The sequence below is a fragment of the Macaca thibetana genome, chromosome 7, assembly GCF_024542745.1.
Source record: "Macaca thibetana thibetana isolate TM-01 chromosome 7, ASM2454274v1, whole genome shotgun sequence".
Classification (NCBI taxonomy): Eukaryota; Metazoa; Chordata; class Mammalia; order Primates; family Cercopithecidae; genus Macaca; species Macaca thibetana.
This window is the reverse complement of record NC_065584.1, coordinates 6,610,769-6,634,344: the sequence shown is the minus strand read 5'-3', so window position 1 is coordinate 6,634,344 and position 23,576 is coordinate 6,610,769. Positions and strand designations below refer to the sequence as shown.

At 39.2% G+C, this 23,576-nt stretch overlaps 1 long non-coding RNA gene and 1 other non-coding gene across 2 annotated transcripts in view; both read left to right on the top strand.

The window, feature by feature from the left end:
- Positions 1–23,576, top strand: part of LOC126958451 (uncharacterized) — a 169,838-nt gene that overhangs the window by 11,852 nt on the left and 134,410 nt on the right. The window contains exon 4 of the long non-coding RNA XR_007727188.1: positions 29–20,678. This is a non-coding gene — a long non-coding RNA (uncharacterized LOC126958451). The remainder of the gene's footprint in view (positions 1–28; positions 20,679–23,576) is intronic.
- Positions 17,095–17,166, top strand: LOC126960403 (small nucleolar RNA SNORD113/SNORD114 family). Its single transcript, XR_007727954.1, has one exon. It is a non-coding gene; the product is annotated as a small nucleolar RNA SNORD113/SNORD114 family (small nucleolar RNA).

Below are 23,576 nucleotides of genomic sequence, written 5' to 3'. Positions count from 1 at the left end.
CGACATCTGATTTCCCTTTATTTTACAGATTAGAGGACTTTGAGAGGTTAGTGACTTGCCCAAGATCGGCTAGGAAGCAAGACCCAGGATTCCAACTCAGGTCTGTGTGATTCCTCTGCAAAATGGAGAGGTGGAAGGATGGATGTCAGGTCTGAGGGAGGGATGGATGCCTGCATCAAGATGCATGCATAGATGGAGAGATGACTGGCTACCTGATGAATGCTGGTTATATGGATGAGTGAGTTGAAGCACAGGTGGTGGAAGGAGAGAGGAATGAGAGAGAATAGTCAATTTCTCACCAAGATCAAAGGCTTACTTGATCTTTGAAGAGAGGTTCCCTCTGAATGGAGCTCGCTGGTGAAGCTCCTGCCTTCTGTTCTGCTTCTGAGCACACTGACTGGCTCAGGTGGCTCTGGGACAACAGGTGGGATGCCAGCTTACAGGGACCAAGTCCCAGCTGTGGTGCTGGAGCTGCTCAGTGGCAACTCTCTGTCTCTGCTGCTTTCATGCAGCGCTGAGGGAATAGCAGGCATCCGTCTTTCCACTGGCTCTCCTGGATGACTAAGCCCTAAGCCCCAACTGCATACTCAGCCCTTCGCTGGCACTTGGCATAATTTTATCTCCTCTAAATCATCACAGCCACCCTCCACGATAGCAATTTCCATTCTCAATTAAGTGAAAAGGAAACCGAAGTTTGGGAGTGGTAAGTGACTTACCCGAAATCATAGAGGGAGGAAATGCAGACCCAGGATTTGAACTCAAGTCTTCTTTCCTTCCAAACTCATCCGCTCAACCTGTTTATCTCCTTTTCTCTGTGACCGTGTCTGAAGAAATCTGCCTTGGGGTTGTCTTATGCTGGACTCACTCTCTTGGTCTGTCAGTGAGCTGAACTTCTCATCCAATCAAATCCAAGCTTATTTCCCAAGTAATATCTCTAGTGTATTCTATTTGTAATGATCACACAAGCAAGGGCCACACATATCACTGGCATCCTACAGTACAATTAATCAAGTCAAATTAGATTCCTGGCATCTCATATTCTGACTGAATGCTAATGGTAGCAGATGTAAAAATGAGTCCATTGCAAGGCAATGAGGGAGGGGACTGGGTGGAGGGCTGAATGGTGAATCAGTAAGCCTCGCTGCAGACCTGGGTTAATATTAGCGGATAGGTTTTGAGAACCTGCTTATGGGCTAGGCCCTGCTTCACACACTCTAGGTGCTAGGGTTTCAATCTCAGCTTTGCCATTGACTACTTTCATGAGTTTGGACAAGGTATTTAATTTCCGTGCCCCGTTTTCTTCAGTTCTACCAATAGTACTTTACTAATACCAATAGTACCTTACTAATGAGTACTTGAGGATTAAATGAGGCAAACATATAAATTCTTTAAAAGAGAGCATTCCAGGCTGGGCATGGTGGCTTGTGCCTGTAATCCCAGTACTTTGGGAGGCTGAGGTGGGAGAATCCGTTGAGCCCAGGAGTTTGAGACCAGCCTGAGAAACATAGGGAGACCCCAATCTCTACAAAATATTTAAAAATTATCTGGGTGTAGTGGTGCACATCTGTGGTCCTAGTTACCTGGGAGGCTGAGATGGGAAGATTGCTTGGGCCTGGGAGGTCAAGGCTGCAGTGAGCCATGATTGTGCCACTGTACTTTAGCCTGGGTGACAGAGGGAAACCCTGTCTCCGAAAAAAACAAAAACAAAAACAAAAAAAAGAATGCTTTCCAGACGATGAGCATTCAATAAATATTTACTTACAATGAAAATTACAGTGGTTACAAGTGTTGTTATTGAGGTGTCATTTGATGACAGGCAGGTAAGAATCGTTCTCCACATTTTACCAATAGCCGAACAGGTGCTCAGAGAGGCCTGTGTGCTTGTCTTTGGAGAATGAGTCAGTGAAATGGAAACAAAAATACTCATTTAAAACTGCAAGTGCTAGTGATAGAAGTGAGAGTTCTATGCAGCAAATGGGCATGATCCATCTAAGGAAAGATGAAGCCCTAAGAGAGGTAAGACTCCCGTGAAGGAATTTCCTTGTGGTGTAGGGGCTTACACAGGGGTTGCCTGGGAGCTGGGAAGAAACTGAGTAGGTAAAAGGCAAGATAAATAATTACAGTCCTGTGAATCGAAGTTTCTGAGGTTAAAATTCATTAAACTTCATGGTTTCTAGCAGTAGTGAGCAAGGTTCCCCAGTTCTCATATATGATTTCATTAAACTTTCCCTACCTGTTTTTTGGGGGAGAAATGGTCACTTTAGAAATGTTTCTTGACTTGCTCTTTTGGAGGTGGCCAGTTGGAAAAATTCTGAGTCTCTTACCATGTGGGGCATGAGGACTGGGAAGCCTCCTTCCATTCCTGGGGCAGCACATCTGTAACTTAAGCCTCGGTGGCATGTGGCTGCACATGGGGTGCCTCTGGCGGGGTGCAATCGGATGCCCTAACAGCCAGGTGGGAGGAGATGGGTCTAGCATTGGTGCTGACTTGCTGGGCTGTGTTGAGTCTAAGCTGTGATCCCAGCATTGCCTGACTTCAGATTCTGTGAAGTCCTGTAAGAAATGTTGCCCCTGCAGCTCCTCCAAGATGGACAGTTTATTTATTCATCCGGGTCTAATGGTACATCCTGGGGATAACCTCTGCTTCTGGGGCTGCCTGTGTGGGAGGTCAGAAAAACCTTTGCAGCCCCACCCCCCTCAACGTGATTTATTCTCACACTCACATTGCCGGCTGGCAATGGGTCACTGCTGCCAAAATGAGGCATCGGGAAGAAGTGGGAAGGCTGACTCCGGAGCGACACTGCCTGGGTTCGCCTTCCGGCTCAGCATCTCCTTGCTGTGTGACCACTTATAAGTCATCTAACTTCTCTGAGTCTCAGTTTCCCTAGGTATAAAATAGGACTAGTAATGCTTTGCTCAAATATCATCATCTCCGTGAGGCTTCCCCCCTCGTGTCACTCCCTGCCCCTGTCCTGCTTTATTTTCTTCCGTAGTTCTTATCACCGTCTTTTATTCCATGCATTAGGCTTTACCTTTTCTGATGATTTTCTGTTCCTATCTCCACCCACGGGGATGTTAATTCTCATGGGATGGGGATCTGTCCGTTTTGTTCACTACTGTATCCCCGGCACTTAGACCCAGCACCGGTACAAAGTACATGCTCAAAAATTTTGGGGGAAAAATTTATGAGATACTATTGAATCGTATCTACTCCAGAGGAGTGTCAATGTATGCAAAGTAGGCAGCATGGTGCTTGGTACAGAGTACGCATTCAATAAATATTGGCTAATTATGATTATTATGTCTAATTCACAGGCCTGTTGTGAGAATCAAACGAGATAATGTATGCTGAGGCATGCTGTGAACACTGCGTGCTGGGTACAGGAGGTACAATATTAATGATCCCTGCTGCTTGGAGGGAACTTGCACTTAAAATGTTATGCTTTTCATTTTCACACCACTTGGGAGGGAGGAAAGGCTGGTGGGATGATCGCCACCCGAGGCTCAGGGAGGGGACAGGTTTTCCCCAAGGCCCCGCAGTATGAAGAAGGCAGGAGCAGGGCGCCACACTGGTGGTCTTCCCACGACTCTCTCATGAAAGTCCCCCAACGGACAGATTGATGTGTATATGACATTATATACGTACACCATAACTCTACATAATATATAGAATTATTTTCAGGTCCCTGAGTTACTCTGAGGCCAGTTGTGCCAGATGGTGCACACCCAGGACAGGCTGCGGGGATAGGAAGGAAACTGGCTGTATATCATTGCCAAGGCCCATAGTGAAGCCTCTTTGGGTTTCTTGGAATCAAGTTTGAACATCAAGAATCTCACGGCATAGACTTCTCCAAGGGCAGTCCGATTTCACAAAATGAATTTTCATTTTCCAAAGTGCATCTCTTAGTTGGATTTCTGTTTTTCAGGGTACTTGTTTAAGCTCTGATGCCGTGTCCAAAAAAGAACAGACCCCCAACTATTCCCTGCCCGAGTCCCAAACCCTTGACTTGATCTGAGCGTTGAGCTAATTCATTTCTTTGATCAAACTGGGGACTGTTTAACCAGTCAGGTGGGCGTCACGGGACGGGGAAAGGGCGAGGTGTGCGCAGGTGTGCAAGGCAGGCTACTTGAGGGATGGGCGATAGTTCAGGTCACCCTCCGGTTGGACCCACGAGGGCGCTGCGTTCCTCATTCTACAAATCGTACAAGTCGGGGCACAAGACAGAGAAGCCAGGTCACGTCTCTGCAGTTACACAGCTCATGAGTGCCTGCTGGGGTGGAACCTGGTCTGTCTGTCTGTCTAACACCAGAGCTCGGGCGCTGCTGCAGAGGGAGCCAAGATTTGGGTGAGGGAGGGGCTCAGATGTGGGGTGGAGGGTTTTGTTTGTTTGTTTTTTTAACCTGGTTGCCATTGGCATGAAAATAATAACATAACTTTGCTTGGGGACTAGTGCTGCGACTATCTTGCTGATGGGGAAACAGGCACAGAGACGTTAGCTCGTTTTCCTGATGTCACCCAGCTAGTCTAGCGTTGAGGCTGGATTTGGGAGGTGGGTACTGAGGTGTGAGCATATGTGCTGTACCCGTTGGGCCCACTGGCTCATGAAGTGAGCACAGGTGCAGATGGCTCAGCGATCTGGGTTTGAGGGCTTTTACCAACCCCCCAGCCGTGAGTGTGCTCTGAACTCAAGCTTGTATATTTCACATTCTCCCTTGACCCTTCTTTTTAGCCTTCACTGAAAACTCCTGCAAGCCACTGATCCATGGAAAGAATACATATATTACATATATGTTGTAAATTTATATATATATATATATATCTGGAAAGGGATTGTATCCAGGATATTTGGGAGTGGTTGTTTAAGGTAGAGGGAGGCAGGGGCATGAGAGGGGAAGGGATGGAGGTGGGGACCACCAGTGGTAATTGTCATGGGTGGTTTTAACAATCAATACAATAAGAGAGAGGCATGCCAGCAGGAAGGACGGGAGTGGGTTGTAAACCAGGGATGGTGATTAATTCTCCACAACTGAGGGGCATTAAAAAGAGATCAGAGCAGTTTGTGGCTATTAATTTTGTTGTTAAAAATAATCAAGGAATAAAGAAATAAGGTAATAAAGGCCTCGAATGGAACAATTTTGAAAATGTGTTCTAGGCAAAGGATTATGACTAATCCAGGTCTGGTAACCTGATATTAACAAACAAAAAAGGCCTCGTAGGCCAGTTTCTTTTTTTTAACCAGCTTTATTTTCCATAGAATGGGCACACTGGGGTTTCTCTGCCAGAGAAGGTGAGTGCAGACAAATAAAAGCCGGCTTCATGGGTGTTGATTGAACAGTTAAAAATGAATGAATGTGCAAATAAAACTAGAGACAGCCAAGCATGTACCAATGATGGCAATGTGTTCCTCACTCCCAAGCTTCATAAATAAATCATTGACAAATAAATATTATATGTATTTGTATTGTATGTATTTAAGTTGTACAGTGTGACATTTTGATATACATATATATTGTGAAATGATTACCATAATCAAGCAAATTAACATATCCATCATCTCATATAGTTCCCTTTTTCTGTGTGTGCAGTGAGAACACGTAAGGTCTACTCTTTTAGCAAATTTCAAGCATGCAGTACATTATTATTAACTGTAGTCACCGTACTCTGCATTGGGTCACCAGAACTTACTCCTAACTGAAGGTTTGCATTCTCTAAGATCTCCAGATTTCTCTCACTCCTGACCCCTAGTAACCACCTTTCTAGTCTCTGCTTCTGTGAGGTTATTCCAAAACAAAAGCCAGGTTCTAGGCTGTTGAGGTTGACAGTAGGCAGTATATCAACAGGTATACAGAATAATCACTGGTCTTGGGCTAAATGGTGACTTCAAGTGTGGTGGCTGCATAGTTAAAAATGAATTCAATGAGTACAAAAGTGATGAAATGAAAGAATATCAAGAATGGACCACAAAGACAATGTTTTATGACCTAAAGATTAAGATTCATCCACCGTTATGTACAATTATGGACTATTTAAAATAAAACAAGACTTTTACCTCAGTGGATAAGAAGTATTTGGATGTACTAATCAATATTTTTGTTCTGGATCAGTGGTGGGTTCATCTGTGTTTACTGTGTTTAAAAAAATCAGTGAAGACATTGAAAAGGGTGAGTAGGAGTCAAATATGATTGTTACTCCAAGTCTGCATCATCTGCGTCTGTTAGGAAGAATATCTGAGTTGGCTCCTTCTTGGGTAAGATGCGTAAGGACCCATGTTTGTGATAGTCATGATTCTTGTTTTTGATTAGAGTGGTGAATTAATACATACTCATTGTAATAATACAAATTAATAAATGAATAATTGAATACAAGGAGAGCTGTGATTGGGCCAGTGGTGAGACTGTCATGACCTAAAGATTATGATTAATACTGTGCTTCTCACCTGATGGCCATTAAAAATATCTAGTTTTTTTCATCCTTTTTAATATCTGCCTTGTGTTCCACAGAATGGAGGCTCCAGAGTGACATTAATGACACATTGTCGATGAAGATCTTGATTGTGACCTCTGTGGAAAATGAGCCATGAACCAACCAATGTGAGTAATGTTTAGTGTTGTTGTTTTGAAGTTGGGTGGTTGGCTGATGGTTTATTACATTATTAAACGTGAATCAACACGTAAATAAAGTCAAAGATGACAGGCATGATGAGAATGTCATGAACCAAGGTTGATTAATTTCATTTAGCATAACTGTCACCAAATTAAAACACAATCTGTAGCAAATGAGCGAAGAAAAAAAAGCACACACACACACATACACACACACATATCCTACATATATATCACATATATCATGTGTTATGTTTATACATGTATCTTATATATATCATATGTAATAAGTATTCTGTTTATTTTTTGTGTTTTCAGGCTGGGGGTGGGTTTATATATGTTTATGGGGTAATTAAACATAAATGGATGCATGTATAAACAAGATCAAAGAGAGTCAAGCATGGACTAATGAAGACAATATATCATGATCTAAGATTTATGATTGCACAGTTCTGCAAATTGGAGAGACATCAAAACACAAATATTTATGCTGTTTCATTCATTTCAGTAGCATTCCACTATTAATTTATGCACTACACTTTTGCATCAACACTTCCCTATTGAAGAAGTTTGGGATGTTAAGTCGGTGGCAGAGGGTCACATAGGGAGGTAAGGTATTGGCCGTTTTCTGTTTGTTGAATAGGATTCATCATTGTTCTTTCATGATTTTTGTTTAAAGTGATAAATAAAATTTAAAAGGGGCAAGCATAGATAATGAGGATAATATTTCATGTAAAGTGAGGCTTATTAATTAAATTCTACACAAGTAAAGGCCATTAAAAATGATCCAGGGTGTTTAATTTTCTAATAATTGCTGTTTGTTGTACAGAATGGACAAATCGTAGTTTATGTAGTCATGCAACATTTATGAGAATTTTTATTCTTACTTGGGTAGATAAGGTACTTAAAGAAAATGTAATTAATAGTTGATGTTCTTAAATCTTGGCTGGAGAGTTGTTCAAGGGTGTTCATAAATAAGTAAATGAATGAATGAACAAACACATGAATAAAACAAGAGAGAGCAAACATGGGACAAAAGTGATCATATCTCATTGTCGTAATTTCTTTTTATTGTATGTAGCTTCAGCATGCATTTCGAACCTAAGTTTAACTTTCTCATTCCAGAAGCAGACTTAGTCACCCTTGACACAGTTTGTAGTTCTCCACCTCCTCCCAGTTCTTAATGTGATAGATCCAGATAACTACCTTGTACAGCCACCTCCAGGATACTACCTTCCTAAGGAACAGCTAGATACACTGACCCCACAGCCTATGTGGACCACACAGTTATACTGGCTTGCTCTAAATGCACCAGTGAGAACTCTCTGCAGGAAACCTGCTTGGGAAATGCCATAGCCTGCAATACAGGCTTTTCCCTTTCCACCGGTCCTTTGAGGCATGCAGGATCTGTAAGTAATAAACTGCTTCTGTTGTTCCATTTCAAGGGTTTTGTTGAGTTGCTTCCTCTGTGTCTCACCTGACAAACACACTTCTATCGAACTTCTTTACTGGTCAGGGATCTCCTAGAGAGTAGCTACCTTGGTAGGAATAGACTGGACATAGGTCAGACAAGAACCACAGGGGGACTGTCAGTGTAAATAAGTTTCCTGTGAGAGGGACACCTGGTAACGGATAGGATACTTAGACATTAGACTGTCTGCTGGGATAAAGACGTATCCCAGGTGCGAACCTGGGATTACAGGTGCGAGCCACCATGCCCGTCCCAAATAGAACTTTCTGCAGTGATGGAAATGTTCTGTAATCTGTTCTGTACAGTATGGTAGCTACTAGTCCCATGTGATTATTGAGTCCTTGAAATGTGGTTGGTGTTCATGAGTAACTGAATTTTTAATAACACGTATCCCATGCTGTGATAAAAGACACACTGACCACCCCTCCTGGATCCCCATCAGGCAGAGCTAGAATTTATATTCACTCTCTTGAGACGGACCTCAAGACCATGTTAGAGGAAAGTACAACACTCATTATCCTAGAATTGTGATTATTCCAATTCAGTTCATCCAAGACCCCTTTAAAAGTGCATTGGTTAAAGAGTTAGTTAATATTCTTGTTTTTGCATGGTGGCATGTTGGATGTTGATTTTAGTACTAAAAATAAATAAATAATTACATAAGTGTGTAAAATTAACAAAAGGCCAAAGCATGGACTGACGATGAGAATGGTCCAAGAATGAAAGGATTATAGTTAATTAAATTCTGACTGCCATACAAATAACCTACCTCGTTTAACTTCCTTTACCAGCTGTTTTGTATTTCATTTTGTTCATGTACATAGTTTATTTACATAAATAGAAATCTGGGCTGTTTACTCTGACCAAGGAGCACACAAAGAGATGAAAGATGATGTCAGTGTTCTATTAGTGGAGTAAGAGATTGGATTTATGGTTGCTCATTACAATTTCTTTAGAAATGATCAAATCAGATAAAAAAGTATCAGCATAAACCAGTGATGTTTCATGAAGCAGAGATCATGATTAATCCAATTAAGTTCATTAGAAAAAGTTCTAGAATATAACCTAAGTGTATTTTCTAGTATTGTCCAATGGAACTTTCTTTTTTTTTTTTTTTTTTTTTTTTTTGCCTTGAGACAGGTCTCACTCTGTTACCCAGGCTAGACCTCCCCGGGCTCAGGTGATCCTCCCACCCCAGCCTCCTGGGTAGCTAGGACTACAGGTGTGCACCACCACACCCAGCTAATTTTTGTATTTTTTGTAGAGACAGGGTTTCCCCATGTTGTCCAGGCAGGTCTTGAACTCCTAGGCCCAAGCAATCCACCAGTCTTGGCTCCCAAAGTACTGGGATTACAGGTGCGAGCCACCATGCCCGTCCCAAATAGAACTTTCTGCAGTGATGGAAATGTTCTGTAATCTGTTCTGTACAGTATGGTAGCTACTAGTCCCATGTGATTATTGAGTCCTTGAAATGTGGCTGGTGTTCATGAGTAACTGAATTTTTAATATTACTTAATTTTTATTAATTTAAATTTAAATAGTCACATGTGGCTGCTGGCCCATGCAAGTCTGATATCCAGTGGGGTGGTCAAATTTTAAAGCTACTACATTAATCAGTTGTGTTAAGTGGTTGGTTCATGGCAGTTTTGTGAATATTAAATATGAATATATAAATACAAAAGTTAAATAAAAGAGAGTTAGTTATGAGGCACTGTATTAGTCTGTTTTCATGCTGCTGATAAAGACATACTCAAGACTGGGAAGAAAAAGAGGTTTAACTGGACTTACAGTTCCACATGGCTGGGAGCCGTCAGAATCATGGCAGGAGGTGAAAGGCACTTCTTACATGGTAGAGGCAGGAGAAAATGAGAAAGATGAAAAAATGGATACCCCTGATAAAACCAACAGATCTTGTGAGACTTATTCACTACCACAAGAACAGTATGGGGGGAACAGCACCCATGATTCAAATGATCTCCCACCAGGTCCCTCCCACAACATGTAGGAATTAAAGGAGTACAATCAAGATGAGATTTGGGTGGGGACACAGAGCCAAACCATATCATTCTGCCCATCGTCCCTCCAATCTCATCTCTTCGCATTTCAAAACCAATCATGCCTTCCTAACAGTCCCACAAAGTCTTAACTCATTTCGGCATCCAAAAGTCCACAGTCCAAAGTCTCATCTGAGACAAGGCAAGTCCCTTCTGCCTATGAGTCTGTAAAATCAAAAGCAAACTATTTATTTCCTAGATACAACAGGGGTGCAGATATTGGGTAAATACAGCCATTCCAAATGGGAGAAATTGGCCAAAATAAAGTGGTTACAAGGTCCATGCAAGTCCAAAATCCAGTGGGGCAGTCAAATTTTAAAGCTCCAAAATGATCTCCCTTGATTCCAGGTCTCACACAGGTCACACTGATGTGAGAGGTGGGTTCCCATGGTCTTGGGCAGCTCTCTCACTGTGGCTTTGCAGGGTATAGCCTCCCTGCTGGCTGCTTTCACAGGCTGGCATTGAGTGCGGCTTTTCCAGGCACATGGTGCAAGCTGGTGGATCTACCATTTTGGGGTCTGGAGGATGGTGGCCCCCTTCTCACAGCTCCACTAAGTGGTGCCCCAGTAGAGACACTGTGGGGGGCCGTCAACCCCACATTTCCCTTCTGTGCTGCCCTAGCAGAGGTTCTCCATGAGGGCCCCACCCCTGTAGCAAACTTCTGCCTGGGCATCCAGGTGTTTCCATACATCTTCTGAAATCTAGGCAGAGGTTCCCAAACCTTAATTCTTGACTTCTCTGCACCCTCAGGCTCAACACCATGTGGAAGCTGCCAAGGTTTAGGGCTTGCACCTCTGAAACCTTGGGCCGAGTTTTACCTTGGTCCCTTTTAGCAATGGCTGGAGTGGCTGAGATGCAGGGTACCAAGTCCGTATGTTGCACACAGTGTGGAAACTGTGGGCCCGGCCCACAAAGCCATTTTTTTCCTCCTAGGCTTCTGGGTCTGTTATGGGAGGGGCTGCCATGAAGACCTGTGACATGCCCTGGAGACATTTTCTTCATTGTCTAGGGGATTAACATTCAGCTCCTTGTTACTTATGCAAATATCTGCAACCAGATTGAATTTCTCCTCAGAAAAAGGGTTTTTCATTTCTGCTACATTGCCAGGCTGCAAATTTTCTGAACTTTTATGCTGTTTCTCTTTTAAAATGGAATGCTTTTAATAGCACCCAAGCCCCTTTTTGAATGCTTTGCTGCTTAGAAATTTTTTCCACCAGATACTGTAAATCATCTCTCTCAAAAATCTCTAGGGCAGGGGCAAAATGCTGCCAGTCTCTTTGCTAAAACATAACAAGAATCACCTTTGCTCCAGTTTGCAAAAGGATACTTAGGCATTAGACTGACATATTAGGAGATAATTCCTCATCTCCATCTGAGACCACCTTAGCCTGGACCTTATTTTTCATATCACTATCAGCATTTTTGTCAGAGCCATTCAACAAGTCTCTAGGAGGTTCCAAACTTTCCCACATTTTCCTATCTTCTTCTGAGCCCTCCAAACTGTTCCAACTTCTGACTTTTGGAACTGTTACCCAATTCCAAAATCACTCATACATTTTTGGGTATCTTTTCAGCAACAAACCCCACTCCTGGTACCAATTTACTGTATTAGTCTGTTTTCATGCTGCTGATAAAGACATACCTGAGACTGGGAAGTAAAAGAAGTTTAATTGGACTTACGGTTCCTCATGGCTGGGGAGGCCTCAGAATCATGGCGGGAGGTGAAAGGCACTTCTTACATGCTGGTGGGAAAAGAAAATGAGGAAGATGCACAAATAGAAACCCCTGATAAAGCCATCAGATCTCGTGTGACTTATTCATTACCATGAGAGCAGTATGGGGGAACCACCCCCATGATTCAAATTATCTCTCACCAGGTCCCTCCCACAACATGTGGGATTTATGGGAGTACAATTCAAGATAAGATGTGGGTGGGGACACATAGCCAAACCATATTAACCAGTGATGGGAATGTTCCTTGAAACAAATATGATTAATCCAGTTCTGTACAATTGAGACTCACTGACAAAAAATGTCTTTCATTCATGAAAAAACAACATAGGCTTATTCATTTATTTTATGACTATTGAGCATTACATGAATGTGTACTGCATAGTTTCTGTGAACATTTCTCTAATGTTGAAGGTCTATGTATCTTGGTGGTAAAGGATCAAAAATGTATTGTCAAAGTCATAGTGTGTTGAATAGCGGCTTTGTGGATATTCATCATATGAAATGATTTACTTCAAAAATGATTAATAAACACTAGAGATTCCATTGCATGTGGCAAGGATCATAATGTGACATAGACCAGGGTTTGTGATTAATTTAAGTCACCACAAGTGTAGTCCATAAATAAAAGATCTCATGTTACATTTGTTAGTGAGGAATATGTAGATGGATGCAACTCATTGTCATTATACATAAAGAAGCCTAAGCATGGACCAGTGATGAACGTGTGTCATGAGTCGGGTGTGGTGGCTCACGCCTGTAATCCCAGCATGTTGGGAGGCCGAGGTGGGTGGATCACGAGGTCAGGAGATTGAGACCATCCTGGCTAACACGGTGAAACTCCGTCTCTACTAAAAATACAAACAAACAAACAAAAAATAAATTAGCCAGGCATGGTGGTGGGCACCTGTAGTCCCAGCTACTCAGGAGACTGAGGCAGGAGAATGGCATGAACCCGGGAGGTGGAGCTTGCAGTGAGCCGAGATTGTGCCACTGCACTCCAGCCTGGGCAACAGAGCGAGACTCTGTCTCAAAAAAAAAAAATAAATAAATAAAAGAAAGTGTGTCATGAACCAAATATTATATCCATACATTTCTGAACAGATTAAGTCCATTATATAAAGGTTTCTGTTTCTCCAGTTATGGTTAAGGATTAAAGGATTATCTATCTATCTATCTATCTATCTATCTATCTATCAATCAATTATATATCTATCTCTATAATATACTACTGTTTTTCTTGGTTTTGATGGTAGATTCGTGGTGTTTTCTTTGATTATATTATAAAAATCAGTAAGTGAATAGATTTTTAAAATTCAAAGACCTGAAATAAATAGGTTATCTGTCTCCTGTATAGTAAATATTCTATAGACATGAAGGCCACAAGAACCACTCCTACTTACAAAAAGAATAGGAGGCACTGAGCAGTGCCACCCCACGGCAACTCTAGTCCTGCTGGGCAGATAATGTGGGCTCTCCCTACCTGGGCCTGTCATTCATATAAGAGGGGACACATAGACGGGATTTGTAATGGTCATCATTCTCATTTTTATTTTAGGAGATTCACTCAATGGTGTTTATTAAGTTAATAATTAAAATAATCAATTGATGAAGTCAATTAAGAAGGAAGTGTTAACTGTGGGTCAGTGGTGAGAAAGAGGGCGAGCCACGGACCAATGTTGGGAATGTGGCACAAGCCAAGGGTTATGGTTAATCCAGTATTTTGCAATTTTAATATTTCTTTAAAAAGTTTAAATCTAGTCTTTTTCACACCTTTTCACACTTGCTTTCTCTTCTACAGAGTGAGTACACCGCAGGTGATCAGCTATTCTGTAATGATGAGGGCCGGGCTGCTTTCTCTGTGGGCAAGGAGCATGGAGGCTGATGACAGGACAGTCAGGGTCCTTGTTCTTGGTTTGGATAATTTGCTCACAGATGTTGACTGTATTACTTAAAAGAAGTAAATAGCTCCACATATTAAAATACCACAGAACACGCATGCGCCAATGATGAGAATGTTATATGAATCAGTGTTCATGATTAATCCAACTCAACACCACTTCCATTAAGAATACAGTCAGGCTATTTTATTTGTGTTGCTGGCAGTTTAATATTCGTATACATTTTACATCACTGTTGATTTAAACAGTCCTCCGTCGATATAGACCTATGCCATTAACTGCTTAAGAGGGTAGCACATGGGAAGATTGAAAGTAATTATCAGTATTCTACTGGGCAAGAAGATGGTAGATTTATGGTAGCTCATTGTGTCATCTTTGAAATATAGACAAATTAAAAGAAAGAGGGCTAAGGATGGGCCAGTGATAATTGTGGCATTGCTATGTATGAAGAATGTTGATTGATCCATTGATCCATGTGTGTCATACTTAGATACATTATAGGAAGATATCTAGTGTATTATTTCTGTGAGAAATTAAAGACATGCACTGTCTAATACCATCACTGCTAGCCACGGGAACTACTGTGCACTTGGAATGTGACTAGTCTAATTGACATGTGATCTACATGGAAAAATACATACCGAGTTTAGAAGCCTCAATATGAAAAAGGTAAAATATTTCTAGAATTATTTATATCGATTAAAAGATAGTATTTTAGATACTGGGCTAAATAAAATACACAATTACAGTTGATTTCACCTGTTTCTTTTTACTTTTTAAATACTGTAGCTTCTAGAAAATTTACAAGTATTTGTGTAGGTGGCATTAAATTTTTTATTGCTCAGCATTGCTATAATCCAATGAGAGGAATATTCAATTTTATGTTTTTCTAATCCATGGGTACTGATTGTATTATTATTGGCTAATCAGTGATGAATCACTAATAAGTGAATAAATGAATGAGAAAAAAATGGAAACAGCACATGCTAAACATTAAAATGTAGACTGCTGAAACAAGGATTATTTTCGTTTTTTTTTTTTTTTTTTTTTTGAGGCAGAGTCTCACTCTGTCACCCAGGCTGGAGTGCAGTGGCACAGTCACAACTCACCATAGCCTCGACCTTTAGGCTTAAGCCATCCTCCTGCCTCAGCTTCCCTAGTAGCAGGGACCACAGGCGCATGCCACCACACCTGGCTAATTTTTTTGTATTTTTTGTAGAGATGAGGTTTCACTGTGTTGCCTAGGCTGGTCTCAAACTCCTGGGCTCAAGCGATCCACCCTCCTTGGCCTCTCAGTGCATGAGCCATTGTGTCTGGCCTGTTATAAATAGTTTTTATTAAGCACCAAAACCTGTATAAATAATGGCTATGGTTTAATGGTTAATTCTTTTAGGTAAGGATGGTTAGTTTATTTAGGTAAGGAAGATATGAAAAGATCATGTAATAATCCATGCTGTTTTATTTTGTTGGTGGTGTCTTGCTAGTCTTCAGTTTTTTTTGTTTCAAAGACAATTACTAACAACAAATACCTGATTAAGTAGCTGACTAAATGGAAGAGGATTAAGCATGCAAGTGCTGAGTGTGGGCAGGATTAATCCATGTAGGCACCACTGAAATCCACTGAGAGATACCCAGTCTCCTACTTTCATAGATGGGCCTGTAGCAGGATCTTGATGGTATTGATTACATTAGCATTGTTTAAGTGAATTGATGAGTAAATAATTAAACAAATTGAACAAATGTATAAATTAACTTTTTTTTTTTTTTTTTGGAAGAGGAGTCTCACTCTGTTGCCCAGGCTGGAGTGCAATGGTGTGATCTTGGCTCACTGCAACCTCTGCCTCCTGGGTTCAGAAAATTCTTCTGCCTCAGCCTCCCAAGTAGCTGGGATTACAGGTGCCTGCCACCATGCCTGGCTAATTTTTGTATTTTAGTAGAGACGGGGTTTCATTATGTAGGTCAAGCTGGTCTCGAACTCCTGACCTCAAATGATCTGCCCGCCTAGGCTTCCCAAAGTGCTGGGATTACAGGTGAACTTATTAAACAAATGTGTAAATGAATAAAAAAAGAAAACCAAGCATGAACCAATGGATTATTATTATGTTTTTGAAGCATTGAAGTCAATAAAATACACACAAGCACAGGGATGGATGGTTGCTCTTATTTCTAAGGTAGAGATTTTTACGGAAATAAGAAAATGGAAGACGACCAGTGTTGAGAAGGTGTCAGGTGATAAGAATTAATATTAATCCAGTTCTAGTCATTGAGTTCATTGAACAACAATGAGAATGAAGATCTAGTTGATTATTTCTGTGGGTAATGGGCAGATTGACAGATGTTAGTTTTATTCAGAGTTTTTGAACAGTTTCTTTGGATTCTCAGCTATGGATTGTAAGGGAATGAATGAAGAAGTTTATGTCACAATAAGTTAAAAGAAGACAAATGACAGACCAGTGATGGTCATAAATTATGAAGCAAGTATTAGGATAAAGTCATTTCTATACTGCTGATGTCCATATAAAGGTTATAATGTCTGGACCCCTAACTGCTTAATGTTCACAGATGGGTTCATGTTATATTCAGTTTTGGATGCTGGTAGATTTATCCTTGTTAATTTTCTTTAAAAAGATAGATATAAGATTAAATTAGCCTATTACAAATTAAACAGTAAATAAGTAAATAGATGAATACATAAAGAGGGTCAAGAAGGATTTGTCAATTAAATAACATTTTATTTTATTTTAAGAATAAAATAAAACTTAAAAAAAAGAATGAGCATTGGTGAAAATGTACCCTGAAACAAAAGTTAAGATCGATATAATTCTGAACAAGTCGGTTCTGCGAAAAAGTGGATGGAAGAAGATATTTCATTCAGTTTCAATTGTTTAGTATTTCACTTTTTCACTACTCTTAATTTACACATTCTGCCATTGATAAAGATTTAGGTTTCTAAGCTATGGCAGAGAAAACACAAGGAAGGAAAAAAATGTTGTCAGTGAAGGAAAACATGATGTTCCTTTATGTTCTTTGTTAAATATTTAAAATTTGAAAATAGTTGAGGAAAGGCTAGAGAAAGAGGGCCCTGCCTGGGCCACGTTGAGTGTGAGACTGCATAAGGATTTTGGTTGGTCCATACGTGTAACAGTGAGATCCTCTGTAGAAGGAGATTTGGTGGATTAGCTCTTGGAGAAATTAGCCTACATATATCAGTTATAACATTCACGTATCTTATTCTTGCTTTGTTGTGATTCATGAATATTGATTAAGTAATTTTTAGTCAATTAATGAACTAAATCAACAAACAACTGTATAAATAAATAAAAAGTCTCAAAACTAAACCAATGATAAGTACTCTGGGGTGCTTGAATCAAGGATTTTGATTAAACTATATGACTCTGAGGTTCATTGTAAAAACAAGCCTAGTTTACTGCCTCAGTGGGACATGAGCTTGTAGCTGCAGTGAGGAATATAAGCATCTCGTGCTTAGGATTTTGCAGATCTGATATGAATCCTACTATTAGTAGTAAATCAGTGCATGAGTAAATAAAGACACATACCAATGAATTCAGCCAAAGAGGGCTGGATATGCACCAATTATGAGAGTATGTAATGAGATATAAATTATTATTAAATATTTCTGAGAAGCTGAGTTCTAATAAGTAAATAGTTCAAGGCTGTTACCATATTGGTTAGGAACATATGGGCAGATGTATGTTTCTGGGTTGCCAGCTGTTAATTTTGTTCCGTATTTTAATATGAAAAGGGAAAAGAAGGGAACAGAAATAATTGCTTACAGAACTACCTAATTGAAAGATCAAGCAGGCACCAACTGTTGAGCTTATGGGCAGATGTTAGTCTTATTTAGAGCTCTTGTTCAGGGTATGTACGTTAACAAATTTTGATGTTATTATTCTAAGCATATGAAGGAAGGGATTATTTATTTATTTGCTTATTTTTTATTGACAGAATTTTTTTATTAACTGTAGCATCAAGAACAATACTTCCCTCATAGCAATGACAAAATAAAACTATAATAATAAAATAATAAAAAATAATACAACTGTTAGTAATATAGCTAACAATAATTGTTTACTATATATTAACTATTGTGCAATTTTTAAAAATTTTCTATTTTTATAGGTTTTGGGGGAATAGGTCATTTTTGATTACATGGGTAAGTTCTTTAGTGGTGACGGTGCATCTGTCACCTGAGCAGTGTACACTGTACCCAGTGTGTAGTCTTTTATTCGTCATCCCCTACCAGCCTTCCCCTTGAGTCCCCAAAGTTCATTATGTCATTATTATGCCTTTGCATCCTCATAGCTTAGCTTGCACTTACAAGTAAGAACATATGATGTTTGGTTTTATTCCTAAGTTAATTCACTGAGAATAATGGTCTTCAACTCCATCCAGGTTGTTGTGAATGCCATTATTTTGTTCCTTTTTATGACTGAATAGTATTCCAGTTGGTGGATATATATACACATTTTTCTTATCCACTTGCAGGTTGATAGGCATGTAGGCTGGTTTCATATCTTTGCAATTGTGAATTGTGTTGCTATAAACGTGTGTACAAGTGTCTTTTTCATATAATGACTTCTTTTCCTCTGGGTAGATACCCAGTAGTAGGATTGCTGGGTTAAATGGTAGTTCTACTTCTAATTCTTTAAGGAATCGCCATGCTGTTTTCCATAGTGGTTGTACTAGTTTGCCTTCCCACCAGCAGTGTAAAAGTGTTCCCTTTTCACCACATCCATGCTAACATTGATTAACTTTTGATTTTTTAATTATGGCCATTCTTGCAGGAGTAAGGTGGCATCCTATTATGGTTTTAATTTGCATTTTCCCTGGTAATTAGTGATGCCGAACATTTTTTCATATGTTTGTTGGCCATTTGTATATCTTGTTTTGGAAATTGTCTATTCATGTCCTTTGTCCACTTTTTGATAGATTATTTTTGTTTTTTTACTGATTTGTTTGGGTTCCTTGTAGTTTCTGATTATTAGTCCTTTGTCAGATCATAGCTTGCAAGTATTTTCTCCCACTCTGAGGGGTGTCTGTTTGCTGATTATTTCTTTTGCTGTTCAGAAGCTTTTTAGTTTCATTAGGTCCCATCTATTTATTTTTGTTTTTGTTGCATTTGTTTTTGTGTTGTTGGTCAAAACTCTTTGCCTAGGCCAATATCTAGAAGAGTTTTTCCAATGTTATATTGCACAGTTTTTATGGTTTCAGGTCTTAGATTTTAAGTCTTCGATCCATTTTGAGTTGGCTTTTGTATTCTTCTACATGCGGCTGGCCAATTATCCCAGCGGCATTTGTTGAGTAGGGTATGCTTTTCCCACTTTATGTTTTTGTTTGCTTTGTTGAAGGTCAGTTGGCTGTAAGTATTTGGTTTTATTTCTGGGTTCTCTCTCCTTTTCCATTGGTCTACGTGCCTATTTTTATACAAGTATCATACTGTTTTGGTGACTATAGCTTTGTAGTATAGTTTGAAGTTGGGCAATGAAATGCCTCCAGATTTGTTAGTATTACTTTGACTATGTGGGCTCTTTTTCAGTTCCATATGAATTTTAGGATTATTTTTTCTAGTTCTGTGAAGAATAATGATGGTATTTGGATGGTAATTGCATTGAATCTGTAGATTCCTTTTGGTAACATGGCCATTTTCACAATATTGATTCTATCCATCCATGAACGTGGGATGTGTTTTCATTTGTTTGTGTCATCTATGATTTCTTTCAGCAGTGTTTTGTAGTTTTCCTTGTAGAGATCTTTCACCCCTTTGGTTAGGTATATTCCTAAGTACTTTTTTGTTCTTGTTGCAGTTGCCATACAAGCGATTGAGTTTTTGATTAGATTTTTAGCTTTGTTGTTGTTGGAGTATAGCAGTCCTACTGATTGCAGGAAAGCGATTATTTAAAAGAGGACAGGGGCCGGGCGCGGTGGCTCACGCCTGTAATCCCAGCACTTTGGGAGGCCGAGGCAGGCGGATCACAAGGTCAGGAGATCGAGACCACGGTGAAACCCCGTCTCTACTAAAAATACAAAAAATTAGCCGGGCGCGGTTGTGGGCGCCTGTAGTCCCAGCTACTCGGGAGGCTGAGGCAGGAGAATGGCGTGAACCCGGGAGGCGGAGCTTGCAGTGAGCCGAGATCGCGCCACTGCACTCCAGCCTGGGCGACAGAGCGAGACTCCGTCTCAAAAAAAAAAAAAAAAAAAAAAAATAAAAGAGGACAAACATAGATGAATAAGGTTAATTTATCATTAAAAGTGTCTGTATAAATAAAAGGGGTATGGGGTTCTGCACACTGTGGATAAAGCGCATAGAATCAGTTATTTGCAATAATATTTTAGGCCATTTTGCATTTTCTTTGAAGAAAATAAAAATACTAACAAATTATTCCATGAGTGAATAAAAAGTAAACAAATAAATGAATAGATTCATAAGTTAGGATCAAACACAGACCATTGCTGAAAATGTGTTAAGAAATGGGAACATAAATTTATCCAATTCTAATCAAGGAAGACCTATAAAAAAGATCACCTTGGTTCTTACCTTTGTGGGTGGGGCTTAAGTGATGGAATTTGGAACATGCATAGTTTTGATCTTTTTCTTAGGATATAGGTTCAGGAGTTTTCCGTATAGTGCCTAAATTGGTAATTAAATAAGTCAATAAATAAAATCAGGGCCATTCTTAGGCTAATTGGGAATTTGACAAAAACTGCAGGTTTTTTTTTATATATAAATTTGGTACAACGGGACTTAGGTCCCTTAAAAAATCTAAATCTGTGCTGCTTCTTGAATTTTCTAAAATCTGGTTTTCACTCCACATTCCATATGCCAGATCTGACTTATTTGTTATCCAGTGATGGAGATCATGTCTGTCACTTATGTGGATAAGAAACAGAGAGGCACATGTGAGTAACAGAGTTCTTGTTCTTGCTTTGAAGGGGGCTATTGATGTTGTCCATCGAATTAATTCAAAGAATGAATGGCTACCTCAAACATAAATAGAATTAAAAAATGCTGAGAGAGTGGATGTGAAGTGTTCTCGCCACAAAAATGACAACTATGGGAGGTAATGTTTATATTAATTAGCTAGAGTTAGTCAACCGACAGTGTATATATACTTCAAAACATCATGTCGTACACTATAAATACACATAATTTTATCTGTCAATTAAAAATAAAATAACAAAATCAAAACCAATTAAACAATGCCATGCGTGGACCAATATTGGGAATATGTAATGAACCATAGGTTAAGATGAATTCATTTCAGTACAGCTGAAGTCCCTTAGAAAGATGAGTTTATTTTGGTACAACTGGAATCCCTTACAAACATAATTGGAGGAGGTTGTATTCATTTTCATGGTTGCTTAATATTCTCCTCTATTGTGCACCATATTTTAAGAAGATTTCTCTATTGATAAAGATCTAGGCTTTTACTTTGTTGGGAAGGGAGCACCTACAAATATGGAACGAATTGCCAGTGTTCCAGTTGTGGAATGAGATGATAGACTGTTCATTGTACTGCTGTTAAGTTATGAGTAAATCAAGTGAAAGATGATTGAGCAAAGAGCAGTGGCACATGGGATGGGTAGTAAGCAAGGTTATTGATTAATTATAGGCACAGTCTGAGTCCCAATTAAAAAGAGATCTCGTCTACCAGCTCTGTGGGAAATGAGCGTGGAGATAGCATTCTGCAGCAGTCAGAGGTCTTGTTCTTGGGTTTTTGTGATTCATGTAAATTATTTTGTGGGTGAAATCATTAATGAAATAGTATGCATAGTCAATAAACAGTGTATAAGTAAATACATGAGAAAAAAGTGAGTGATGAATAGTTCTGGGGCATATGAATGATTAATTTTGATTAAACCCTAAACTCTGAAGTCCATTAGAAAGAGACCTTGCTCTTCTCTGTAAGGGAGTGGAGTTCAGAGTAGAAGTTCAGGTTCTTCGGCTTCAGTGAGTGCTTAGGTAGGGATTGTAAGTGAATCAATGAATGCATTAACAAAGTAATGTGTAAGTGAAGATAAAGACTATCATATGTGGACCATTTATGACAGCATGTCATGAAACAAGTGTTACTAGTAATATATTTGTAGAATACTGAATTTCAATATAATACATAGGCAAAAGCTGTCGTTTGGAGTACCTAGGAGCTCCAGACACACAGAAACACATAGATGCATCTAAGTGTCCATGTTGGCATTCTGGATTGGTAAGAGGTTGCTGGTTGTCAGTTTATTAATAAGGGAAAATATTTACATAAAATATTACATGACTGTAACAGAAAAGGAGCAAATATGTGCCAATTTGAGGATGTGTTACATGACACCAGTTATGATCCATCTAATTGTATCTACTGAATTTTATAAAAAACAACAAAAAATGGCAAGGGATAGAGTCAGTTATTTCTATGGGTAATGAGCATGTGGGTTGTTTTGTGTTCAAGTATAGAATCTAAGATCTCTGGTAATTATATATTGTTTTTTAAGTTGAATGAATATAATTATATGTCAAGGGTCAACTCTGGACAGTGTGGAGCAAGCTTATGACTAATCCCGTTCTACCCTACTGATGTCCATATAGAGAAAGTGGGATCTAGGCGCTTCTAACTTGGGTTAACTTGGGTTAAGTTCATAGAGAGAAATCATAGAGTATTTCAGTTCTGGGCTGCTAGTGGGTTTACTATATTTTATTGAGATAGAGCCAAACATGAACCAATATTGAGAATGTGTCATATGACCAGGGTTATAATTAATCCAACATTATTTAGTGAGTTTTATTTTTCAGAAAATTAAAAGAGGAGGATTTTGTTGACTGTGGCTGTGGGCTATGAACATGTAGACAGATATTGACAGTTCGTATCTTTCGTCTTGGAGTCCATTGTTACTGATATGTTGTTCTAAGGGAATACAGGAGGTTGTTCATATCTAGATCAATTACTTAAGGGAAGGTCAAGCATGGGCCAATGAGGAACATGTGTTATGAACCAAAGATAATGATTACTCCAGTTATACTCTAATGTTGTCCAGATAAATAGAGCTCCAGGTTGCCCCTGCTTTGGGTAAAGCATACATTGAAATTTCCATGGAGTAATTCTTTAGAAAAACAGATATGTAATTTATTCCATGCATAATTGTATATATGAATAAATAAACAAATCACTAGACATATAAATCAGAAAGATTCTGTGTCATAGATGAGAATATGCCATAAAATGAAGGTTTACATTAATCTAATTTTACACAAGTGAGATCCACCAAAAATGATCACCTATCTGTTAAATTTATGGATAGGGAGTATGTAGACAGATATTTATGATAGATATGGCTCTTATTCTCATGTTGATATTCATTGTATTATTTAAAAGCCCAAACTACACAAGTCAATAAATAAGGAGTGCCATTTTTGGGCAATGATGAGGTGACCCAAGTTTATGATTAATCTAATACTGCCAAACAAATTTCCATTAAAAAGTCTAACTGTAGGGTCTTTCTTTCTCTTGAAAATATGTATTTTACTTCACCAAATGAGCACATTATGGTGAAGAACTGGTTTAATCATTCTCTAATGCTAAAGATCTTGGCTTTTACCTCTGCAGGTAAGGAGAGAAGAGATTTATGTAAGTAACAATTAGCGTTTACTGTTCTTGGATTGGGAGGTTGGTTTATAGGTGTTGCCTGAATTTATTAAAATAATAACTGGATATATTAATAAATAAAACTAGGTAACACCAATATGGACCAGTGATAAGAATATGTTCAGAATTGGGATTTATGATTAATCTGATTCAGCACTAGTAAAAT